The sequence below is a fragment of the Bombina bombina genome, chromosome 9, assembly GCF_027579735.1.
Source record: "Bombina bombina isolate aBomBom1 chromosome 9, aBomBom1.pri, whole genome shotgun sequence".
Classification (NCBI taxonomy): Eukaryota; Metazoa; Chordata; class Amphibia; order Anura; family Bombinatoridae; genus Bombina; species Bombina bombina.
Genome location: NC_069507.1, coordinates 162,181,824 through 162,206,540, shown reverse-complemented (window position 1 = coordinate 162,206,540; position 24,717 = coordinate 162,181,824). Strand labels below are relative to the sequence as shown.

At 41.2% G+C, this 24,717-nt stretch overlaps 1 protein-coding gene across 2 annotated transcripts in view; it reads left to right on the top strand.

The window, feature by feature from the left end:
- The window catches only part of SUFU (SUFU negative regulator of hedgehog signaling), a 145,230-nt gene that overhangs the window by 100,919 nt on the left and 19,594 nt on the right, over nucleotides 1-24,717 (top strand). The gene's annotated exons all lie outside the window — the stretch shown is intronic.

Genomic DNA, 24,717 nt, shown 5'->3' with positions numbered 1-24,717 from the left:
TGGCTGGAGATCCAGCTAACAAAAGTCACTCATCAGACATAAAAGTGACAAACCTTCCAGCTGAATCAGACTCTGCCAATTCTAAAGATCCACACCTCCTTGTACCACCTTCACCCAGCTACTCATTGACTGAGAAAGAATTGGATGAGATGGTTGAATTGGATATAAATGACACAGAAAATGAATTCCTGGACTCTGAAGGAGAGGTCATACCTTACCCGGAGGTACTCTACCCATCAGGCAGATATGACCCAGATAACGAATTCCTTGACTCTGAAGGAGAGGTCTTTTCCTACCCGGAGGTACCCTGCCCATCAGCCAGTCCATTGCAAGCTGCTGGGTATAATCAGGAACCTCTAAATCAAAACTGTCTTGGTTTTTCAGCTCTTGTTATGCCTACAGGGATATCTTCTAAGGGTCCCCAATCTCAGGCAGCTGTTCCAAGCAAAGAATCCATTCCGTCTGATTGTATTAGGACTTCAAATGGAACACTTGTTAGTAAATCCCACCTTCAGATGTTTGAACAGGCTTTGAGCGCCCAGAGTGCGCTCTTTGGAGGGGGCATCTGTCAGGAACCAAGTCTCCAGATTAAAAAGAAAAAGAAAAGGTCTGGGAGGCATTCTGCTAAGAGGGGCTGTGTGGGGATTTGAACCTGTGGCTCTGTGGTTGCTATTTCTGTTTGCTTACATGTTGAGCCACAGCCAGTTCTAGCAATAGCATGGATCTTAAAAGATCTGATAAATAACTATTTGCCTTACTTGTTGTTACACCTGTGCAACACACAGGTGTTCTCAATTCTGGAATTAATCAGAACCAACCCTGTGCAAAACCTCCCTATTTAAGGATGGCTTTTAGTCTGCATTTTTGTCTTCACATTGGATCTGTTTTGTCAAGTCAGAACCTGTTTCCTGTACTTCTTTGGAGAAAGATTTCCTTTGCACCTGTTTACAAAGTATTACCAGGAGAAAGCCTTTACCTTTAAACCTGTTACCAATCTACAAGTTTGTTTCCTGCTTTATGCAATTCCTGCACTTGGCCATTGCCAGGAGAAAGATTTCCTTTGCACCTGTTTACAAGGTATTACCAGGAGAAAGCCTTTACCTTTAAACCTGTTACCAATCTTCAAGTTTGTTTCCTGCTTTGTGCAAATCCTGCACTCAGCAATTACCAGGAGAAAGACTTTACCTTTAAACCTGCTACCTGTTTACAAGTTGTTTTCTGCCTTGTGCAAATCTTACATTTCAGTTATTACCAGGAGAAAGACTTTCCTTTTTGAATCTGCATCTCTGCTTACTTTGTTTGTTTATTTTCACTCCAGCTGTATGTGGTCTTAACATACCTGAGTAGCATATTTAAATATTCTGCAAGTATTTGCTTAAACAAAGTATTTTGTTGTTTAAATAAATTTGTTTTCATTTTCAATCAGTATGGCTTCTACTAATCTTCCTTTAAAGCAACTGTTCCAGACAATGAGGCTCTCACATGATATCCTGAGACAGAACATGACAGTGAATTGGTCTTGGAGCACTGCTTCAAGCTGCGGCAGATCGGAATTGTTTGCATAAATTACTGTGTCGTCTGCGTACATGTGTACAGTTGAGGATTTGCAGACATTAGGCAGATCATTTATAAATAATGTGAATAGTAGGGGGCCGAGAATGGATCCTTGGGGAACACCACACGTGACCGGGAGAGGGAGGGAGTCACTGTCAGAAATGGAGACATATTGTGATCGATCCGATACATATGATCGAAACCAGGTTAGCGGATGATCACCAATACCTGAGTTTTTTAGTTTGAGCAGTAGTATGTCGTGGTCTACTGTGTCAAAGGCCTTTGCAAAGTCAAGGAAAATAGCTCCAGTTGGGTCTCCTTGTTCCATGCCAGTTTGGATGTCATTGCAAACTTTTAGGAAGGCAGTTGTAGTGGAGTGATTCGGGCGAAAACCTGATTGATCAGGGGTCAGATAGTTAGATTGTTGGTAATACTCACATAGTTGAGTGTGGACGCATTTTTCTAAGATTTTTGACAATACTGGGAGCAAAGATATGGGACGATAATTAGAAACCAAGGTTAACTCCCCACTTTTATGGATAGGCACTACTCTTGCAGTTTTCCAAAGTTTGGGTATGTATCCAGACACCAAGGATTCGTTAATTAGGGTTGTGACGGGTTTAGCAATTGCCGCCGTACTGAGCTTCAACAGCATTGCTGGGATTTAATCAGGTCCAGACTGGTTTTTCATTTTTAGATTATCAAGGTGTTTCTTAACGACATTGATGGGTACAGGTCTAAAATTGAACTTCTGTATATTGGGTCTTTGCTGATTTAGTGGGTCCTGATCCACATTTGTAGTTTTAGGATGCGTGCCATTTATTAGTTTGTCAATCAGGGTGGTGGAGCATCTGACAAAATAACTATTAAAGGCATTTGCTACTTCTAAGGGGAGTTGCAGGGTTTGGTTGTCCACATTGACAGTGGGGGGTTGGGAGTGGATTGGTGGATTTTGTAAGTTGTTTATGAGTTTCCAAAACTTTCTAGGGTTTGATATGTTATTGTTCAGATTTTCACAGAAATATTGGGCCTTGGCCAATTTTGTTTGTTTAGTGCATATATTTCGCCATTGTCTATATACACAGTGATCGTTCATAGAGCCTGTATGCTTGAACTTTGACCACAATGAATCCCGAAACTGGTACATTTGAATGAGGTCAGCTGTGATCCAATTTAAGTGTGCTCCTTTTACTCTCACCTTACGCAGCGGGGCATGCAAATTCCAAACTTGTAGGAGTTCAGACTGGAAGAATTCTACTGCAGAATCTAGATCTGGGATTAGGTTTAATCTGTGCCAGGGGAGGTTCTTAATGTTAGTCAAATAAATTTCTTTGCATTTTTAACATCCAATCCTTGAACAAGACACCTGATTTCACCTGTGTTAACCTTTAGTTATCCTTTCCTGAACTCAATGCCATCTAGTGGCCAATTTCTGAATTTCTCAAAATACATTCAAGGTGACCTTCAACAAAGGATATATAAAGAAGTTAGTCAAATAAATTTCTCTATATCTTTGCTTTTTTTTTAAATAAATTTTTTATTGCGACAATCCAACAAGAAAATAAACAGAAAAAACAAGTGCAAGTCAATACAATAGTACATTTTTACGTCAGTGCGAACAGATAAGGCTGTTAGCATTTGGCATATTCATAGATGGGCCTATGCGTTCATTGACTATGGTAAAATAATGTTACTTGCCTATAAGTTCCATGTCTCTATTTTACAATATTAGGAGTAGTAAATGAAAAATATACAGTGTGATATACAGCTCTCAGATGGATTAGTATTAACAGGTTTTTAGCAAGTTTGGTAGCCATAAAAAGGTAGATCGTGAGTGCGTCCGTGCAGTTATTTAAAGCAGGTATCGGCATGTGTAAGAGGGCAATCTCCGGTAAGTAGGGGGAAATGATGTGGAGGTCGCCTAAGGTGTCATATATTTTCCTCCAAAGAGGTTGGATTTTTGGTCAGGACCACCAGATGTGAATGTGTGTGCCTGGTTGTCCACACAGTCTCCAACAAAGAGGGGATTGGGAATTATAGGCTTTATGTAAGTGGACGGGAACAAGGTGCCATCTGACAGTAATTTCTCCAACATTGGTGTGTCCGGTCCACGGCGTCATCCATAACTTGTGGGAATATTCTCTTCCCCAACAGGAAATGGCAAAGAGCACAGCAAAAGCTGTCCATATAGTCCCTCCCAGGCTCCGCCCCCCCCAGTCATTCACTTTGCCGCTCTGAACAAGTAGCATCTCCACGGAGATGGTGAAGAGTATGTGGTGTTTAGTTATAGTTTTTTATTCTTCTATCAAGAGTTTGTTATTTTAAAATAGTGCTGGTATGTACTCTGAAACAGAAAGAGATGAAGAGTTCTGTTTAAAAGAGGAGTATAATTTTAGCAGCAGTAACTAAAATCAATTGTTGTTCCCACACAGGACTGTTGAGCTGAGAGAACTTCAGTTGGGGGGAACAGTTTGCAGACTTTTCTGCTTAAGGTATGACTAGCCATTTTTCTAACAAGACTATGTAATGCTGGAAGGCTGTCATTTTTCCCTCATGGGGATCGGTAAGCCATTTTTTTTAAGACTCAAACAGAATAAAGGGCTTATTATGGGCTATAAACTGGTGGACACTTTTAGGGGCAAAATCGATTGCTTTATTTAAATATTATATGCATTTTGAAGTGAATTTCACACTTTTTTAATATTGGGGAACGTTTTTAGCGCCAGGCACTTGTTAAGACACCTTCCCAGTCAGGAAGGGCCTTTCTCTGTAGTAGGCAGAGCCTCATTTTCGCGCCATTATTGTGCAGTTACTTTTGAGTACAGTACATGCAGCTGCATGTGTGAAGGTCTGGTATCCACTGAAAACGTTCCTAGAAGGCTTCAATTGGTATCGTATACCCCCCTGGGATCGGTAAAGTCGCAACAAAGGCTGTGGCTGGGACTGTAGGGGGGTTAAAATTGCAAACGGCTCCGGTTTCCACATTCTAAGGGTTAACAACTTGAAAATTGGGGTGCAATACTTTGAAATTTGGTAAAGATTGGATAATTCCTTCATAGTTTTTCACATATTCAGTAATAAAGTGTGCCCTGTTTTAACATTTAAAGAGACAGTAACGGTTTTGTTTTAAAACGGTTTTTGTGCTTTATTAACCAGTTTAAGCCTGTTTAACATGTCTGTACCTTCAGATAGATAATGTTCTGTATGTATGGAAGCCAATGTGGTTCCCCCTTCAAATATGTGTGATAATTGTGCCATAGCGTCCAAACAAAGTAAGGACAGTACTGTCACAAATAGTAAGGTTGCCCAGGATGATTCCTCAGATGAAGGAAGTAGACATAGTTCTACATCATCTCCTTCTGTGTCTATACCAGTTATCCCTGCGCAGGCGACCCCTAGTACTTCTAGCGCGCCAATGCTTGTTACTATGCAACAATTGACGGCAGTAATGGATAACTCCATAGCTAATATTTTATCCAAAATGCCAGCATTTCAGAGAAAGCGCGATTGCTCTGTTTTAAACACTGTAGAGCAGGAGGACGCTGATGATAATTTTTCTGTCATACCCTCACACCAATCTGAAGTGGCAGTGAGGGAGGGTTTGTCAGATGGGGAAATTTCTGATACAGGAAGAATTTCTCAGCAGGCAGAACCTGATGTTGTGACATTTAAATTTAAATTAGAGCATCTCCGCACATTACTTAAGGAGGTGCTATCTACTCTGGATGATTGTGACAATCTGGTCATCCCAGAAAAATTGTGCAAGATGGACAAGTTCCTAGAGGTCCCGGTGCACCCTGATGCTTTTCCGATACCTAAACGGGTGGCGGACATAGTGAATAAGGAGTGGGAGAAGCCAGGCATACCTTTTGTCTCTCCTCCTATATTTAAGAAATTGTTCCCTATGGTCGACCCCAGGAAGGACTTATGGCAAACAGTCCCTAAGGTCGAGGGGGCGGTTTCTACACTAGCCAAGCGCACGACCATTCCTATTGAGGACAATTGTGCTTTCAAAGATCCTATGGATAAAAAATTGGAGGGCTTGCTTAAAAAGATTTTTGTACAGCAAGGTTACCTCCTTCAACCTATTTCGTGCATTATTCCTGTCACTACAGCGGCGTGGTTCTGGTTCAAGGAACTGGAAAAGTCGCTCAGTAGGGAGACTCCGTATGAGGAAGTCATGGACAGAATTCACGCACTTAAGTTAGCTAATTCCTTTATTGTAGACGCCGCTTTGCAGTTAGCGAGGTTAGCGGCGAAAAATTCAGGGTTTGCAATTGTGGCGCGCAGAGCGCTCTGGCTAAAGTCTTGGTCGGCGGATGTATCTTCCAAGACAAAATTGCTTAATATCCCTTTCAAAGGTAAGACCCTTTTTGGGCCAGAATTGAAAGAGATTATTTCAGACATCACTGGGGGAAAGGGCCATGCCCTCCCACAAGATAGACCTTTTAAGGCTAAGAATAAGTCCAATTTTCGTTCCTTTCGCAATTTCAGGAACGGACCGGCTTCCAACTCGGCAGCCTCTAGACAAGAGGGTAACGCTTCCCAGACTAAACCAGCTTGGAAACCTATACAAGGCTAGAACAAGGGTAAACAGGCCAAGAAGCCTGCTGCTGCTACCAAAACAGCATGAAGGGGTAGCCCCCGATCCGGGACCGGATCTAGTAGGGGGCAGACTCTCTCTCTTTGCTCAGGCTTGGGCAAGAGATGTTCAGGATCCCTGGGCACTAGAAATAGTCTCTCAGGGTTACCTTCTAGAATTCAAGGAACTACCCCCAAAGGGAAGGTTCCACATGTCTCACTTATCTTCAAAATAAACAATTCTTACATTGTGTAGAAGACCTGTTAAAGATGGGAGTGATACACCCAGTTCCAACTGTGGAACAAGGTCAGGGGGTTTACTCAAATCTGTTTGTAGTTCCCAAAAAAGAGGGAACTTTCAGACCAATTCAGGATTTAAAAATTCTAAACAAAATTCTCAGAGTTCCATTGTTCAAAATGGAAACCATTCGAACAATTTTACCTACAATTCAGGAGGGTCAATTTATGACTACCGTGGATTTAAAGGATGCATATCTACATATTCCTATCCACAAAGATCATCATCAGCTCCTAAGGTTCGCCTTTCTGGACAAACATTACCAGTTCGTGGCTCTCCCATTCGGGCTAGCCACTGCTCCAAGGATTTTCACAAAGGTGCTCGGGTCCCTTCTAGCGGCCCTAAGACCAAGGGGTATTGCAGTGGCACCTTATCTGGACGACATTCTAATCCAAGCGTCGTCTCTTTCCAAAGCAAAGGCTCATTCAGACATTGTTCTAGCCTTTCTCAGATCTCACGGGTGGAAGGTGAACGTAGAAAAGAGTTCCCTGCCTCGGTCGACAAGAGTTCCCTTTTTGGGAACAATAATAGATTCTTTAGAAATGAAGATCTTCCTGACAGAAGTCAGAAAGACAAACCTTCTAAACGCTTGTCAAGTTCTTCACTCTATTCTGCAGCCTTCCATAGCTCAGTGCATGGAAGTAGTAGGGCTGATGGTTGCAGCAATGGACATAGTTCCTTTTGCTCGAATTCATCTAAGACCATTACAACTGTGCATGCTCAAGCAGTGGAATGGGGACTATACAGACTTGTCTCCAATGATTCAAGTAGACCAGATGACCAGAGACTCACTCCGTTGGTGGTTGACCCAGGATCACCTGTCCCAAGGAATGAGTTTCCGCAGACCAGAGTGGGTCATTGTCACGACCGACGCCAGTCTATTTGGCTGGGGCGCGGTCTGGGATTCCCTGAAAGCTCAGGGTCTATGGCCTCGGGAAGAGTCTCTTCTCCCGATAAACATCCTGGAACTGAGAGCGATATTCAATGCTCTCCGGGCTTGGCCTCAACTAGCGAAGGCCGGATTCATAAGATTCCAGTCAGACAACATGACGACTGTAGCTTACATCAACCATCAGGGGGGAACAAGGAGTTCCTTGGCGATGAGAGAGGTATCCAAAATCATCAAATGGGCGGAGGATCACTCCTGCCACCTATCTGCAATTCACATCCCAGGAGTAGACAACTGGGAGGCGGATTATCTAAGTCGTCAGACTTTCCATCCGGGGGAGTGGGAGATTAACCCGGAGGTGTTTGCCCAGTTGACTCAATTATGGGGCATTCCAGACATGGATCTGATGGCGTCTCGTCAGAACTTCAAGGTTCCTTGCTACGCGTCCAGATCCAGGGATCCCAAGGCGACTCTAGTGGATGCATTAGTGGCGCCTTGGTCATTCAACCTAGCTTATGCGTTTCCACCGTTCCCTCTCCTTCCCAGGCTTGTAGCCAGGATCAAACAGGAGAAGGCCTCGGTGATTCTGATAGCTCCTGCGTGGCCACGCAGGACTTGGTATGCAGACCTGGTGAATAGGTCATCGGCTCCACCATGGAAGCTACCTTTTGAGACAGGATCTTCTAGTACAAGGTCCATTCCAACATCCAAATCTAGTTTCTCTGCAGCTGACTGCTTGGAAATTGAACGCTTGATTTTATCCAAGCGTGGGTTTTCAGATTCAGTGATAGATACTCTGGTCCAAGCCAGAAAACCTGTGACTAGAAAGATTTACCATAAAATATGGAAAAGATATATCTGTTGGTGTGAATCCAAGGGATTCTCCTGGAGTAAGATTAAAATTCCTAGGATCCTCTCCTTTCTCCAAGAGGGTTTGGATAAGGGATTGTCAGCGAGTTCTCTAAAAGGACAGATTTCTGCTTTATCTGTCTTGTTACACAAACGACTAGCAGCTGTGCCAGATGTACAAGCTTTTGTTCAGGCTTTGGTTAGAATCAAGCCTGTTTACAGACCCTTGACTCCTCCCTGGAGTCTAAATTTAGTTCTTTCAGTTCAAGGTGTTCCGTTTGAACCCTTACATTCCATAGATATCAAGTTACTATCTTGGAAAGTTTTGTTTTTGGTTGCTATTTCTTCTGCTAGAAGAGTTTCTGAATTATCTGCTTTGCAGTGTGACCCTCCCTATCTGGTGTTCCATTCAGATAAGGTTGTTTTACGTACCAAGCCTGGTTTTCTTCCAAAAGTTGTTTCCAACAAGAACATTAACCAGGAAATAGTTGTTCCTTCTTTGTGTCCGAATCCAGTTTCAAAGAAGGAACGTTTGTTACACAATTTAGATGTAGTCCGTGCTTTAAAGTTCTATTTAGAAGCAACAAAAGATTTCAGACAAACTTCTTCTTTGTTTGTTGTTTATTCTGGTAAGAGGAGAGGACAAAAAGCTACTGCTACCTCTCTTTCTTTCTGGCTGAAAAGCATCATCCGATTGGCTTATGAGACTGCCGGACGGCAGCCTCTTGAATGAATCACAGCTCACTCTACTAGGGCTGTGGCTTCCACATGGGCTTTCAAGAATGAGGCTTCTGTTGATCAGATATGTAAGGCAGCGACTTGGTCTTCTCTGCACACTTTTGCCAAATTTTACAAATTTGATACTTTTGCTTCTTCGGAGGCTCTTTTTGGGAGAAAGGTTTTGCAAGCCGTGGTGCCTTCTGTTTAGGTAACCTGATTTGCTCCCTCCCTTCATCCGTGTCCTAAAGCTTTGGTATTGGTTCCCACAAGTTATGGATGACGCCGTGGACCGGACACACCAATGTTGGAGAAAACAGAATTTATGCTTACCTGATAAATTACTTTCTCCAACGGTGTGTCCGGTCCACGGCCCGCCCTAGTTTTTTAATCAGGTTTGAAAAATTTCTTTCTCTATACACTACAGTCACCACGGCACCCTATAGTTTCTCCTTTTTTTCTCCTAACCGTCGGTCGAATGACTGGGGGGACGGAGCCTGGGAGGGACTATATGGACCGCTTTTGCTGTGCTCTTTGCCATTTCCTGTTGGGGAAGAGAATATTCCCACAAGTTATGGATGACGCCGTGGACCGGACACACCGTTGGAGAAAGTAATTTATCAGGTAAGCATAAATTCTGTTTTTATAGTATAACTCCCATAGGGTAGCGCAATGGAGTAGTTTTCTAGTTGTCTGAATCCTACTAATCATCTTTGCATTTTTAACATCAAGTTCTTGAACAAAAAACATTTTGTTGTTAGGTGTATAATTATTAATATTAACTGGCATATACTCAAATTTTCAAAATACATTCAAGGTGACCTTCAACAAAGTATATATAGAGAAGTTAGTCAAATAAATTTCTTTGTATCTTTGCATTTTAACACCCAATTCTTGAACAAAAGACATTTTGTTGTTAAGTGTATAGTTATTAATATTCACTGGCATATACTCCAATCCATTTCCCTGTTCATTCCATTAGGGGTCATAGTCCCTAACTCATGAATCCAGTACAATTCCCTGTACTTTAACATCTTTGTTCTATTTCCACCCCTCCTAGGTATTTTTATATGTTCAAGTACCTGGAATCTGAGCTGATTAATTTGATGTCCAGCCATAATAAAATTGTTGGACACAGGGGCATCTAATTTACCTGTCCTGATATTGCTTTTATGTTGGTTAATGCGCTCCCGTACCTTCTGGGTGGTCTCGCCAACATACCCCAAACCACATGGACACTTAATTAGGTATATCACAAACTTAGAATTACAGGTATAATAATCCTTCAACCTATATTTGTTACCTGTAGAGGGGTGAGTAAAAGTTGGGCCTTTGATGACATTATTGCAATTCTGGCAGTTGAGATTTGGGTTAAAATCACTGGGTTTGCATAATAAAAGTAATTTTATGCCACAAACAGTGAACTCGGGTATTACAGACCCCTAGGACCGATTTACTCAAAGAGAGGATAAGAAGTAATAAAAATAATACAAAAATGATCTTTGTTAATGAATACTCCCCTTGGAGCAATCAAATACAGAAAGTATTAAGAAAACATTGGCATATGTTACAGATCTCAAATCCACATGTAAAATAGTTTTCTAGTCCCCCCCATGACTGCATTTAGAAGGGGTAAAAACCTTAAAGACACATTAGTTAAAGCTGATGTGGGCCCAAAGAGAAATATAAATCAGGGGCACATTGGGGATAAGAACTTGGGATGTTTTCCATGTCTCAACTGCCAGAATTGCAATAATGTCATCAAAGGCCCAACCTTTACTCACCCCTCTACAGGTAAAAAATATAGGTTGAAGGATTATTATACCTGTAATTCTAAGTTCGTGATATACCTAATTAAGTGTCCATGTGGTTTGGGGTATGTTGGCGAGACCACCCAGAAGGTACGGGAGCGCATTAACCAACAAAAAAGCAATATCAGGACAGGTAAATTAGATGCTCCTGTGTCCAACCATTTTATTATGGCTGGACATCAAATTAATCAGCTCAGATTCCAGGTACTTAAACATATAAAAATACCTAGGAGGGGTGGAAATAGAACAAAGATGTTAAAGTACCGGGAATTGTACTGGATTCATGAGTTAGGGACTATGACCCCTAATGGAATGAACAGGGAAATGGATTGGAGTATATGCCAGTGAATATTAATAACTATACACTTAACAACAAAATGTATTTTGTTCAAGGATTGTGCAAAGATACAAAGAAATTTATTTGACTAACTTATATATCCTTTGTTGAAGGTCACCTTGAATGTATTTTGAGAAATTCAGAAATTGGCCACTAGATGGCATTGAGTTCAGGAAAGGATAACTAAAGGTTAACACAGATGAAATCAGGTGTCTTTTGTTCAAGGATTGGATGTTAAAAATTTAAAGATACAGAGAAATTTGACTAACTTCTCTATATATCCTTTGTTGAAGGTCACCTTGAATGTATTTTGAAAATTTGAGTATATGCCAGTTAATATTAATAACTATACACCTAACAACAAAATGTCTCTTGTTCAAGAACTTGATGTTAAAAATGTAAAGATATAGAGACATTTATTTGACTAACTTCTTTATATATTCTTTGTTGAAGGTCACCTTGAATGTATTTTGAAAAATTCAGAAATTGGCCACTAGATGGCATTGAGTTCAGGAAAGGATAACTAAAGGTTAACACAGGTGAAAACAGGTGTGGTAGGCGGAGCTTCAGCCTATTTAAGGTTTGATTTTAATGTTTTATGTTAGACATGAATAAGGACATGGGTTCGAAACATTGTCTGTTTTAATTGGCACAATAAAGCAATAATGTTTTAAATACAGTTGGTGGTGCGGCTATATTACTCCTTTGAACTGTATACTTTGGACCATGGTGCAGGTCTAATAGCTGGCACACCTGCAAACGGTTTGTTGCATACCCACAGGTGGGGATTACCTTGGTGCTTGTGCATTCTTTTGATTCAAGAAATATTTATTTAACCGTTTACTACCGGGACTTTCATAGAAGAACTTGCCTAAAATACTCTCAAATTTTTAGCATTTTTGCTATCACTCCATTTAAACAGAAATAGAGCCTTTTGTTTTACATACCGCTTGTGCAATCATGGCATAAATGATTGTAAAAGCTTCTCTGGGATCCCCTTTGTTCAGAATTAGAATAAGTTGTTTAGCCATTGCTTTTTGGTAATTAGAATGCTGCTAATTGCAGCTGCACACCACACTTCTATTATTTCCAGCAGTGAAGGGGCTTCATCTGGTAGCTTTATAAGGTTAATATTATTAGCTTTAGTGTAGAGATTATCCTCCCACCCTCTGATCCCTCCCAAACAGCTCTCTTTCCTCCCTCACCTCCCACTGGTCACCACCATCTTAGATACTGTCAGACAGTCTGTCAATATGAAGATTAAAGGTAATTTCTTTCTTATGACACAGTGAGTCCACGGGATCATAAATTACTGTTGGGAATATCGCTCCTGGCCAGCAGGAGGAGGCAAAGAGCACCACAGCAAAGCTGATAAGTATCACTTCCCTTATCACAACCCCCAGTCTTTCTCTTTGCCTACCGTGCAAGTAGGAGGCGAAGTTTGTTGGTGTCTGATTATTTCTCTTCAATCAAGAGTTTATTATTTTGAAAGCAGAGTAGGTTTGCTCTGAACTTTCCCCTCAAGATGGGGGTCTAGCCGTACTCCACGTTCAGTAGGGCAATGGTGGCTTTACAGCAGTTAGTAACTTGTAAGGTGGGCCTTGCTGCGTTTTCCTAACATGTTGCTGCCCTAGTATAGAAAGCCTGAGTAGGTTTACTCTGTCTTTCTTTTGTCACAGGTCTCTGAGGAGTGGCATCCTCTCATGCCGGGTGAGCTGTCCTCCTGCCGGACAGCTGGATGTGCAGGTAAGTGCCTTTTCTTTTACAAGATACGAGTCCACGGATTTCATCCTTACTTATGGGATATCGCCTCCTGGTCAGCAGGAGGAGGCAAAGAGCACCACAGCAGAGCTGTATATATAGCTCCTCCCCTCCTTCCCACCCCAGTCATTCTCTTTGTCTGTGTTAGTGATAGGAAGAGGTAAAGTGAGGTGTTTATCTCAGAACAGACTGGCATTTATTCCCTATACCTGGAAGGGGTAATCAGTTTGCACAGGGTACATAAATTGTGTGCATGGGTCTACCCTCTTTATTCGGTGAACATGAATTCAGCTGTGCTATCAGTGGGCTCTAATAAGTAATTAGCCCGGTGATTATACATAGATTGTGGGCTTGACGCTGGGAGATTGTGGGAGCTCTTACCCAAGTATCCTAACCTTAACTGTTGCTAAGCTAATGCAAGGACAGGGGTGTGTTTTTTGTTTTTGTTTGAAGGGGCACATTGGTGGTTCGCTGTACACTTTTTAAAAGATTGCGTTTTGTTACCGACATTTTTATTTCTCTTGTTAAGTGTATCCAGTCCACGGATCATCCATTACTTATGGGATATTCTCCTTCCCAACAGGAAGTTGCAAGAGATCACCCATAGCAGAGTTGCTATATAGCCCCTCCCCTAACTGCCATATCCAGTCATTCTCTTGCAACTCTCAACATAGGAGGTCCGCGAGAGGAGTGGTGTTTTATTTCTTCAATCAAAAGTTTGTTATTTTGAAATGGCACCGGAGTGTGCTGTTTTTCTCTCAGGCAGTATTTGGAAGAAGAATCTGCCTGCGTTTTTTCTATGATCTTAGCAGAAGTAACTAAGATCCACTGGCTGTTTTCTCACACATTCTGAGGAGTGAGGTAAACTTCAGATGGGGGACAGCGTGCAGGTTTTCCTGCAAATGAGGTATGTGCAGTAAAATATTTTTCTAAGGAATGGAATTGACTAAGAAAATGCTGCTGTTACCAAATTAATGTAAGTAAAGCCTTAATGCAGTGAAAGCGACTGTTAGCAGGCTTATTAATGTATGTGCAGTAAAACAATTTTCTAAGGAATGGAATTGCCTAAGAAAATGCTGCTGTTACCAAATAATATAAGTAAAGCCTTAATGCAGTGAAAGCGACTGTTAGCAGGCTTATTAATGTATGTGCAGTAAAGTAATTTTCTAAGGAATGGAATTGACTATGAAAATGCTGCTGATACTGAAATAATCTAATTTAAGCCTTAATGCAGGGAAAGCAAGACAGGCTTATTAATAGAGATACATACTCTTTAAAAGAAGGTAGTTTTAAAAACGTTTGCTGGCATGTTTAATCGTTTTTTTGAGGTACATTGGTGATAAGGTTTATTGGGGCATAATTTTTCCACATGGCTGGCTTAATTTCTGCATAGCAACAGTTAACTGAGGTTTCCCTCTGTTGTAATATGAGTGGGAGGGATCTAATTTAGAGCTTTTTTGCACAGTTAAATTTACAAAATGAATCATCCAGATTCCCTCAGCAGTCCTTTGAATACTACAGGACATCTCTAAAGGGCTAAAAAGACTTCCAAAATAGTTTATAGGGAAGGTAATCCACAGCTCAGCTGTGGCAGTTTTGTTGTACCTGTTAAAAAACGTCTGTCGTTTTTTTGATCTGTTTTTTGCATTAAGGGGTTAATCATCCATTTGCAAGTGGGTGCAATGCTCTGTGAACTTATTAGATATAATGTAAAAATTTCGTTTGATTTACTGCCTTTTTACAATGTTTTTCAAATGCTGGCAAAATTTGTTTCTCTTAAAGGCACAGTAACGTTTTTTATATTTGCTTGTTAACTTGATTTAAAGTGTTTTCCAAGCTTACTAGTCTCATTATTAGTCTGTTCTAACATGTCTGACATAGAGGAAGCTCTGTGTTCATTATGTTTAAAAGCCATGGTGGAACCCCATTTTAGAATGTGTACCAGATGTACTGATTTCATGTTAAACAATAAAGATCATTTTTTGTCTTTAAAAACATTATCACCAGAGGATTCTGTCGAGGGGGAAGTTATGCTGACTAACTCTCCCCACGTGTCAGACCCTTTGACTCCCGCTTTAGGGACTCACGCTCAAATGGCGCCAAGTGGTTCAAGGGCGCCCATAGCGTTTATTTTATCAGAGGTTTCTGTCGAGGGGGAAGTTATGCCGTCTAACTCTCCCCACGTGTCAGACTCTTCGACTCCCGTTCCAGGGATTCACGCTCAAATGGCGCCTAGTACATCAAGGGCGCTTATAGCGTTTATTTTACAAGACATGGCGAAAGTTATGAATAATACTCTGGGAGCGGTATTAGTCAGACTACCTGAAATTATGATAGAGTAATAATTACTTGGTAGGTCTCCTAATGTTTAGTAGTCAGAGAGAGGAAACAACCTCTAATGCTCTTCAGATGTAATTAATAAAGAGCTGTGAAGATAGAAGGTTGTCTATTTGGATGAATTAATTCCCAGTAAATTGTGACCTTATTTGTAAATAAATTGTCAACTAGGAACTAACAATAAAAAACACATTAACATATGATCTGAGAGGTTTTGATTATTCCTTCTCTCAGAATTGGAGGTTAAGTCAAATGATGCCTCTTAAAGTACAGGTGATACTTTCAATTGTAGTATACAAATAAATAAACTTTGCGTTTCACAAGTTATAGTTGCAACTATTAAACACCCAAGAATAGTTTATTAACACCATTCATGAGAAATCTAATGTGTTGAAAGAATTAATAATTTTTTCTCCAGGTAATTCTACATAACTTGGATACTGACGATTGTATCTATGTGATTGTTGTTTTGTGACACTTTATTAAACATGATGGACTCCTATAAAAAATCAGGGCATGTGTTTGCACCACTTCGTTTGAGCATTTAAGAACATTCAGTCCTTGGTACACTGTTAAACTGAATTTCGATTGTTATTTGCTGAAATGTTCTTTGGCTGGCGTAAAATGACCTCACAATGTCGGTACTGCTTTATAGTTTGTCCGGTGCTAGTGTGTTAATAATTTGAAAGAGTACAAATGCATTCTGTGTAAAGTAACGGCAGTCCAATTGGCCCCAGTAATAATTTCTTATTGTTATATATTATAACTTATGTTAAATGGCCGTGTTTATTATGGCTCGTTTTGGTGTTTGAACTACTATCAGTGTTTATCAAACTTTCATAGCACCGGTGCGTAGTCTCATTAACTGAAGCCAAAATATAATATAAGTAAAACAAAGTGAAATTTAGTAAATATTCTTATGATTATTAATTCATGCTAAACCGTTAAAGAGTTAAATGTGTACTTTGCAAGTGGGGGATCAGCATATACCATCTTCACTTACATAATACTCTTATCTAATCTTTGCCGATGTCTACCGGATAGTTAGCATGTCACAGATACATAGGAGATTTTGCTAGAGCTGCTTGCCGTGAATTCAAATTAGGACCTTTGAAAAAGCCGGTTCACGGTGAAACATGTCAGGAGAGTTAGGGAAATGGTGAGGAGTCCTAGGAGCTCCTGTGTTTTAGCTAAGCCTTAAGCTGACTTACTGTAGTCTATCTTCATTTACTATACGTTATTCCATCTGAATGTGTTTGTGTATTTGTGACACGCTGCCTGTCCGTTAAGCTGACTGAAACTCACTGCAGTCTAATTTGAATTCACTGCAAGCAGCTCTAGCAAAATCTCTTATGTATCTGTGACATGCTAACTATCCGGTAGACATCGGCAAAGATTAGATAAGAGTATTATGTAAGTGAAGGTGGTATATGCTGATCCCCCACTTGCAAAGTACACATTTAACTCTTTAACGGTTTAGCATGAATTAATAATAATAAGAATATTTACTAAATTTCACTTCGTTTTACTTAATTATATTTTGGCTTCAGTTAATGAGACTGCGCACCGGTGCTATGAAAGTTTGATAAACACTGATAGTAGTTCAAACACGAAAACGAGCCATAATAAACACGGCCATTTAACATAAGTTATAATATATAACAATAAGAAATTATTACTGGGGCCAATTGGACTGCCGTTACTTTACACAGAATGCATGTGTACTCTTTCAAATTATTAACACACTAGCACCGGACAAACTATAAAGCAGTACTGACATTGTGAGGTCATTTTACGCCAGCCAAAGAACATCTCAGCAAATAACTTAATCGAAATTCAGTTTAACAGTGTACCAAGGACTGAATGTTCTTAAATGCTCAAACGAAGTGGTGCAAACACATGCCCAGATTTTTTATAGGAGTCCATCATGTTTAATAAAGTGTCACAAAACAACATTCACATAGATACAATCGTCAGTATCTAAGTTATGTAGAATTACCTTGAGAAAAAATTATTAATACTTTCAACACATTAGATTTCTCATGAATGGTGTTAATAAACTATTCTTGGGTGTTTAATAGTTGCAACTATAACTTGTGATACGCAAAGTTTATTTATTTGTATACTACAATTGAAAGTATCACCTGTACTTTAAGAGGCATCATTTGACTTAACCTCCAATTCTGAGAGAAGGAATAATCGAAACCTCTCAGATCATATATTAACGTGTTTTTTATTGTTAGTTCCTAGTTGCCAATTTATTTACAAATAAGGTCACAATTTACTGGGAATTAATTCATCCAAATAGACAACCTTCTATCTTCACAGCTCTTTATTAATTACATCTGAAGAGCATTAGAGGTTGTTTCCTCTCTCTGACTACTAAACATTAGAGACCTACCAAGTAATTATTACTCTATCATAATTTGTATCTATATAAGTTCAGAACGATAGGAATAGCAGTACATATTATTCTTATCTCACAATTAAAGTCAACCTAAGAGTGTTTTTAATTTAAATCCTATTTTAATGCAAATATTAAAAGTTAAATTTTAATTTATGTTTTCCACTAGTACTATTCTCACTCATCAATAACAAGTGTGTGATATCTTGTGAAAAGTACATTTAAACTGCCTAGAGTGCTAAGACTTGTATTCTTTAGCTAGTAAGGTTTTCTTACTATACTTGTAATTATTACATGTTCTATGTGTTTAGATGCCAATGTGGAACCCCCTATAACTTTTTGTCCCTCATGTACTGAGGGGGCTTTACAGTTTTAAAGAACAAATTTTCTTTAATGCAAGTATATCTAAGGATGTTTCTCAGACTGATGAGACTCAGGGTATGCCGCAACTTTCTCCCCAAGCGTCACAGCCTTTAACGTCAGCTCAGGCGACGCCGTGTTCTTCAACTGCGTCCGCTTCATTCACTCTGCAGGATATGGCTGCAGTTATGTCATCCACTCTTTCAGAAATTTTATCTAAGTTGCCAGCTTTACAAAGCAAACGCAGTAGGACAGAGGCCCATGTGGTCCCTGCGACCTTTGATGCTTTGATGGCGATCTCCGATGTACCCTCCCAGGGCTCTGTCTGAGGGGGGACTGTCTGACTCAGGAAGTGCATTGCGCCCGACAGATTCGGACGTAATGTCCTTCAGGTTTAAGCTTGAACACCTCCGTCTTTTGCTACGGGAGGTTTTGATGACTCTGGACGACTGTTTTTCTATTGTGGTCCCACCAGAGAAATTGAGTAAGATGAACAGGTACTTAGAGGTTCCTTCTTATTCCGATGTTTTTCCGGTTCCTAAGAGAATTTTCAGAAATTATTGCAAGGGAATGGGAAAGACCGGGTATCCCGTTCTCACCTTCCCCTATTTTTAAGAAAATGTACCCTATAGCTGACACCATTCGTACGACTATCCCTATCGAGGACAGTTGTCATTTCAAAGACCCCATGGATAAGAAGTTGGAGGGTCTTCTCAAAAGAATCTATGTTCATCAGGGGTTCCTATTACAACCGGCGGCCTGCATTGTAACTGTCACGACTGCGGCTGCTTTTTGGTTTGACGCCCTAGAAGAGTCTCTTTGGACTGAGACTTCTTTGGAAGAAATACAGGATAGAATTAAGGCCCTTAAGCTGGCTAATTCTTTTATTACGGATGGTTCCTTTCAGATCACCAAATTAGCGGCTGAGTTCAGGATTCTCCATCTTAGCATGTAGAGCCTTATGGTTAAAATCTTGGTCTGCGGTCCAAGCTTTTGGCTTTTCCTTTCAAGGGAAAGACCCTGTTCGGGCCTGACTTGAAAGAGATCATTTCTGACATTACGGGAGGTAAGGGTCACCTCCTCCCTCAAGATAAGACATCTAAGCATTTCGAAATTTCAAGGGAGTTCCCTCTTCCGCTAAGCAGGAAGGGAATTATGCACAAGCCAAGTCCACCTGGAGACCCAACCAGTCTTGGAACAAGGGTAAACAACCCAAGAAACCTGCTGCTGCTACCAAGAAACTATTCCCTTCTTCAAGAAGCGGCATGCAGATCTGTATAGGTTGAGAACAAACAAAAGCGACCAGTGTGTGTATTCACAGCAATAATGCCCAAACAAGCAGCAATATTCTATACCCAGGGAACTCACACTCTTGCCGAGCACACCAATGTGCTTGTGGAAACAGACTGGTTATTTGCTCTGATAACCAGTCTGTTTCCACAAGCACATTGGTGTGCTCGGCAAGAGTGTGAGTACCCTGGGTATAGAATATTGCTGCTTGTTTGGGCATTATTGCTGTGGATACACACATTGGTCGCTTTTGTTTGTTCTCAACCTATACAGATCTGCCTGCCGCTTCTTGAAGAAGGGAATAGTTTCCTGATCACTGAGAACCCATCGTTGTCGGCTGGGATTACATTGGACTATACTATTTATCCAACAGACTGTTTATCCAAGCTTTCGTATTGTGGACTCATTTACTGTGATATATTTTACTTAATGAGGTGCCACTTTCCATTCCAATTTTGTATATATAAATTTTAATGGGATTAAGACTTTTTTTTTCATATGTTTTATTAAGTATATTGTCATATTAGGACCTAGTAGCGCCCTCTGGTTTTTTCTCGCACTATTTTTTGATCTTGCACACACATCTCTCTGAGTTTATGGTTTGAGAGGAGCAGCTTATGTTACTTTTATGGTTCGATATTACATTTTTATCTTTATTATCATCAGTGTCTCTAATTATATATTCCTTGCAAGGGGTTTGCTAATGTTGGATTGGTTATACCATTGTGATAATTTTTTTGTCTCTTATTTATTCAGCTCATTTAGCAGCATCAGAGCTGATTTTTTATTGCGTATTGTTCTAAATCATTTGTACACAGTATACATTGTCTCATAGCGCCTTCTAGTGATTTAGTCACATATTTATTACTTCCTAACCGGAAGTAGCAAAGAGAGCACCACAGCAGAGCGGTCTATATAGCTCCCCCCTTAACTCCACCCCCCCCAGTCATTCTCTTTGCTGGCTCTAAGCTGGAAGGGTAAAGAGAAGAGGTGTTAAACTGTTAGTTTTTATTTTATCTTCAATCAAGAGTTTGTTGTTTTTAAATGGTACCGGTGTTGTACTATTTACTCTCAGGCAGGACATAGATGAAGATTTCTGCCTGGAGGATGATGAGCTTAGCATTTGTAACTAAGGTCCACTGCTGTTCCCACAGTAGCTGAGGAGTATAGGAAAACTTCAGTGTGAGGAATGGTTTCTTGCTATACAGCAATGAGGTATGTTCAGTCATATTTTCTGCAGAGACTGTGTTAACTCAGAAAGGCTGACAGTGTCCCCATTAGGGGAAGGGTAAGCAGTAATCCTAGTGTTATCAGAGGTTTTCTCCAACATAGGTGTGTCCGGTCCACGGCGTCATCCTTACTTGTGGGATATTCTCTTCCCCAACAGGAAATGGCAAAGAGCCCAGCAAAGCTGGTCACATGATCCCTCCTAGGCTCCGCCTACCCCAGTCATTCTCTTTGCCGTTGTACAGGCAACATCTCCACGGAGATGGCTTAGAGTTTTTTAGTGTTTAACTGTAGTTTTTATTATTCAATCAAGAGTTTGTTATTTTGAAATAGTGCTGGTATGTACTATTTACTCAGAAACAGAAAAGAGATGAAGATTTCTGTTTGTATGAGGAAAATGATTTTAGCAACCGTCACTAAAATCCATGGCTGTTCCACACAGGACTGTTGAGAGCAATTAACTTCAGTTGGGGGAACAGTGTGCAGTCTCTTGCTGCTTGAGGTATGACACATTCTAACAAGACGATGTAATGCTGGAAGCTGTCATTTTCCCTATGGGATCCGGTAAGCCATGTTTATTACGATCATAAATAAGGGCTTCACAAGGGCTTATTAAGACTGTAGACTGTTTCTGGGCTAAATCGATTCATTATTAACACATATTTAGCCTTGAGGAATCATTTTATCTGGGTATTTTGATATAATAATATCGGCAGGCACTGTATTAGACACCTTATTCCTTAGGGGCTTTCCCAAAGCTTAAGCAGAGCCTCATTTTCGCGCCGGTGTGGCGCACTTGTTTTTGAGAGGCATGGCATGCAGTCGCATGTGAGAGGAGCTCTGATACTTAGAAAAGACTTTCTGAAGGCGTCATTTGGTATCGTATTCCCCTTTGGGCTTGGTTGGGTCTCAGCAAAGCAGATACCAGGGACTGTAAAGGGGTTAAAGTTTAAAACGGCTCCGGTTCCGTTATTTTAAGGGTTAAAGCTTCCAAATTTGGTGTGCAATACTTTTAAGGCTTTAAGACACTGTGGTGAAAATTTGGTGAATTTTGAACAATTCCTTCATGTTTTTTCGCAATTGCAGTAATAAAGTGTGTTCAGTTTAAAATTTAAAGTGACAGTAACGGTTTTATTTTAAAACGTTTTTGTACTTTGTTATCAAGTTTATGCCTGTTTAACATGTCTGAACTACCAGATAGACTGTGTTCTGAATGTGGGGAAGCCAGAATTCCTATTCATTTAAATAAATGTGATTTATGTGATAATGACAATGATGCCCAAGATGATTCCTCAAGTGAGGGGAGTAAGCATGGTACTGCATCATTCCCTCCTTCGTCTACACGAGTCTTGCCCACTCAGGAGGCCCCTAGTACATCTAGCGCGCCAATACTCCTTACTATGCAACAATTAACGGCTGTAATGGATAATTCTGTCAAAAACATTTTAGCCAAAATGAACCCTTGTCAGCGTAAGCGTGGCTGCTCTGTTTTAGATACTGAAGAGCATGACGACGCTGATATTAATATCTCTGAAGGGCCCCTAACCCAGTCTGATGGGGCCAGGGAGGTTTTGTCTGAGGGAGAAATTACTGATTCAGGGAACATTTCTCAACAGGCTGAACCTGATGTGATTGCATTTAAATTTAAGTTGGAACATCTCCGCATTCTGCTTAAGGAGGTATTATCCACTCTGGATGATTGTGAAAAGTTGGTCATCCCAGAGAAACTATGTAAAATGGACAAGTTCCTAGAGGTGCCGGGGCTCCCAGAAGCTTTTCCTATACCCAAGCGGGTGGCGGACATTGTTAATAAAGAATGGGAAAGGCCCGGTATTCCTTTCGTCCCTCCCCCCATATTTAAAAAATTGTTTCCTATGGTCGACCCCAGAAAGGACTTATGGCAGACAGTCCCCAAGGTCGAGGGAGCGGTTTCCACTTTAAACAAACGCACCACTATACCCATAGAGGATAGTTGTGCTTTCAAAGATCCTATGGATAAAAAATTAGAAGGTTTGCTTAAAAAGATGTTTGTTCAGCAGGGTTACCTTCTACAACCAATTTCATGCATTGTCCCTGTCGCTACAGCCGCATGTTTCTGGTTCGATAAGCTGATAAAGACGCTCGATAGTGATTCTCCTCCTTATGAGGAGATTATGGACAGAATCAATGCTCTCAAATTGGCTAATTCTTTCACCCTAGACGCCACTTTGCAATTGGCTAGGTTAGCGGCTAAGAATTCTGGGTTTGCTATTGTGGCGCGCAGAGCGCTTTGGTTGAAATCTTGGTCGGCTGATGCGTCTTCCAAGAACAAGCTACTAAACATTCCTTTCAAGGGGAAAACGCTGTTTGGCCCTGACTTGAAAGAGATTATCTCTGATATCACTGGGGGTAAGGGCCACGCCCTTCCTCAGGATCGGCCTTTCAAGGCAAAAAATAGACCTAATTTTCGTCCCTTTCGTAAAAACGGACCAGCCCAAAGTGCTACGTCCTCTAAGCAAGAGGGTAATACTTCTCAAGCCAAGCCAGCTTGGAGACCAATGCAAGGCTGGAACAAGGGAAAGCAGGCCAAGAAACCTGCCACTGCTACCAAGACAGCATGAAATGTTGGCCCCCGATCCGGGACCGGATCTGGTGGGGGGCAGACTCTCTCTCTTCGCTCAGGCTTGGGCAAGAGATGTTCTGGATCCTTGGGCGCTAGAAATAGTCTCCCAAGGTTATCTTCTGGAATTCAAGGGACTTCCCCCAAGGGGGAGGTTCCACAGGTCTCAGTTGTCTTCAGACCACATAAAAAGACAGGCGTTCTTACATTGTGTAGAAGACCTGTTAAAAATGGGAGTGATTCATCCAGTTCCATTAAGAGAACAAGGGATGGGGTTCTACTCCAATCTGTTCATAGTTCCCAAAAAAGAGGGAACGTTCAGACCAATCTTAGATCTCAAGATCTTAAACAAGTTTCTCAAGGTTCCATCGTTCAAGATGGAAACCATTCGAACTATTCTTCCTTCCATCCAGGAAGGTCAATTCATGACCACGGTGGATTTAAAGGATGCGTATCTACATATTCCTATCCACAAGGAACATCATCGGTTCCTAAGGTTCGCATTCCTGGACAAACATTACCAGTTCGTGGCGCTTCCTTTCGGATTAGCCACTGCTCCAAGGATTTTCACAAAGGTACTAGGGTCCCTTCTAGCTGTGCTACGACCAAGGGGCGTTGCGGTAGTACCTTACTTGGACGACATTCTGATTCAAGCGTCGTCCCTTCCTCAAGCAAAGGCTCACACGGACATCGTCCTGGCCTTTCTCAGATCTCACGGATGGAAAGTGAACGTGGAAAAGAGTTCTCTATCCCCGTCAACAAGGGTTCCCTTCTTGGGAACAATTATAGACTCCTTAGAAATGAGGATTTTTCTGACAGAGGTCAGAAAAACAAAACTTCTAGACTCTTGTCGGATACTTCATTCCGTTCCTCTTCCTTCCATAGCTCAGTGCATGGAAGTGATCGGGTTGATGGTAGCGGCAATGGACATAGTTCCTTTTGCGCGCATTCATCTAAGACCATTACAACTGTGCATGCTCAGTCAGTGGAATGGGGACTATACAGACTTGTCTCCGAAGATACAAGTAAATCAGAGGACCAGAGACTCACTCCGTTGGTGGCTGTCCCTGGACAACCTGTCACAAGGGATGACATTCCGCAGACCAGAGTGGGTCATTGTCACGACCGACGCCAGTCTGATGGGCTGGGGCGCGGTCTGGGGATCCCTGAAAGCTCAGGGTCTTTGGTCTCGGGAAGAATCTCTTCTACCGATAAATATTCTGGAACTGAGAGCGATATTCAATGCTCTCAAGGCTTGGCCTCAGCTAGCGAGGACCAAGTTCATACGGTTTCAATCAGACAACATGACAACTGTTGCGTACATCAACCATCAGGGGGGAACAAGGAGTTCCCTAGCGATGGAAGAAGTGACCAAAATCATTCTATGGGCGGAGTCTCACTCCTGCCACCTGTCTGCTATCCACATCCCAGGAGTGGAAAATTGGGAAGCGGATTTTCTGAGTCGTCAGACATTGCATCCGGGGGAGTGGGAACTCCATCCGGAAATCTTTGCCCAAGTCACTCACCTGTGGGGCATTCCAGACATGGATCTGATGGCCTCTCGTCAGAACTTCAAAGTTCCTTGCTACGGGGCCAGATCCAGGGATCCCAAGGCGGCTCTAGTGGATGCACTAGTAGCACCTTGGACCTTCAAACTAGCTTATGTGTTCCCGCCATTTCCTCTCATCCCCAGGCTGGTAGCC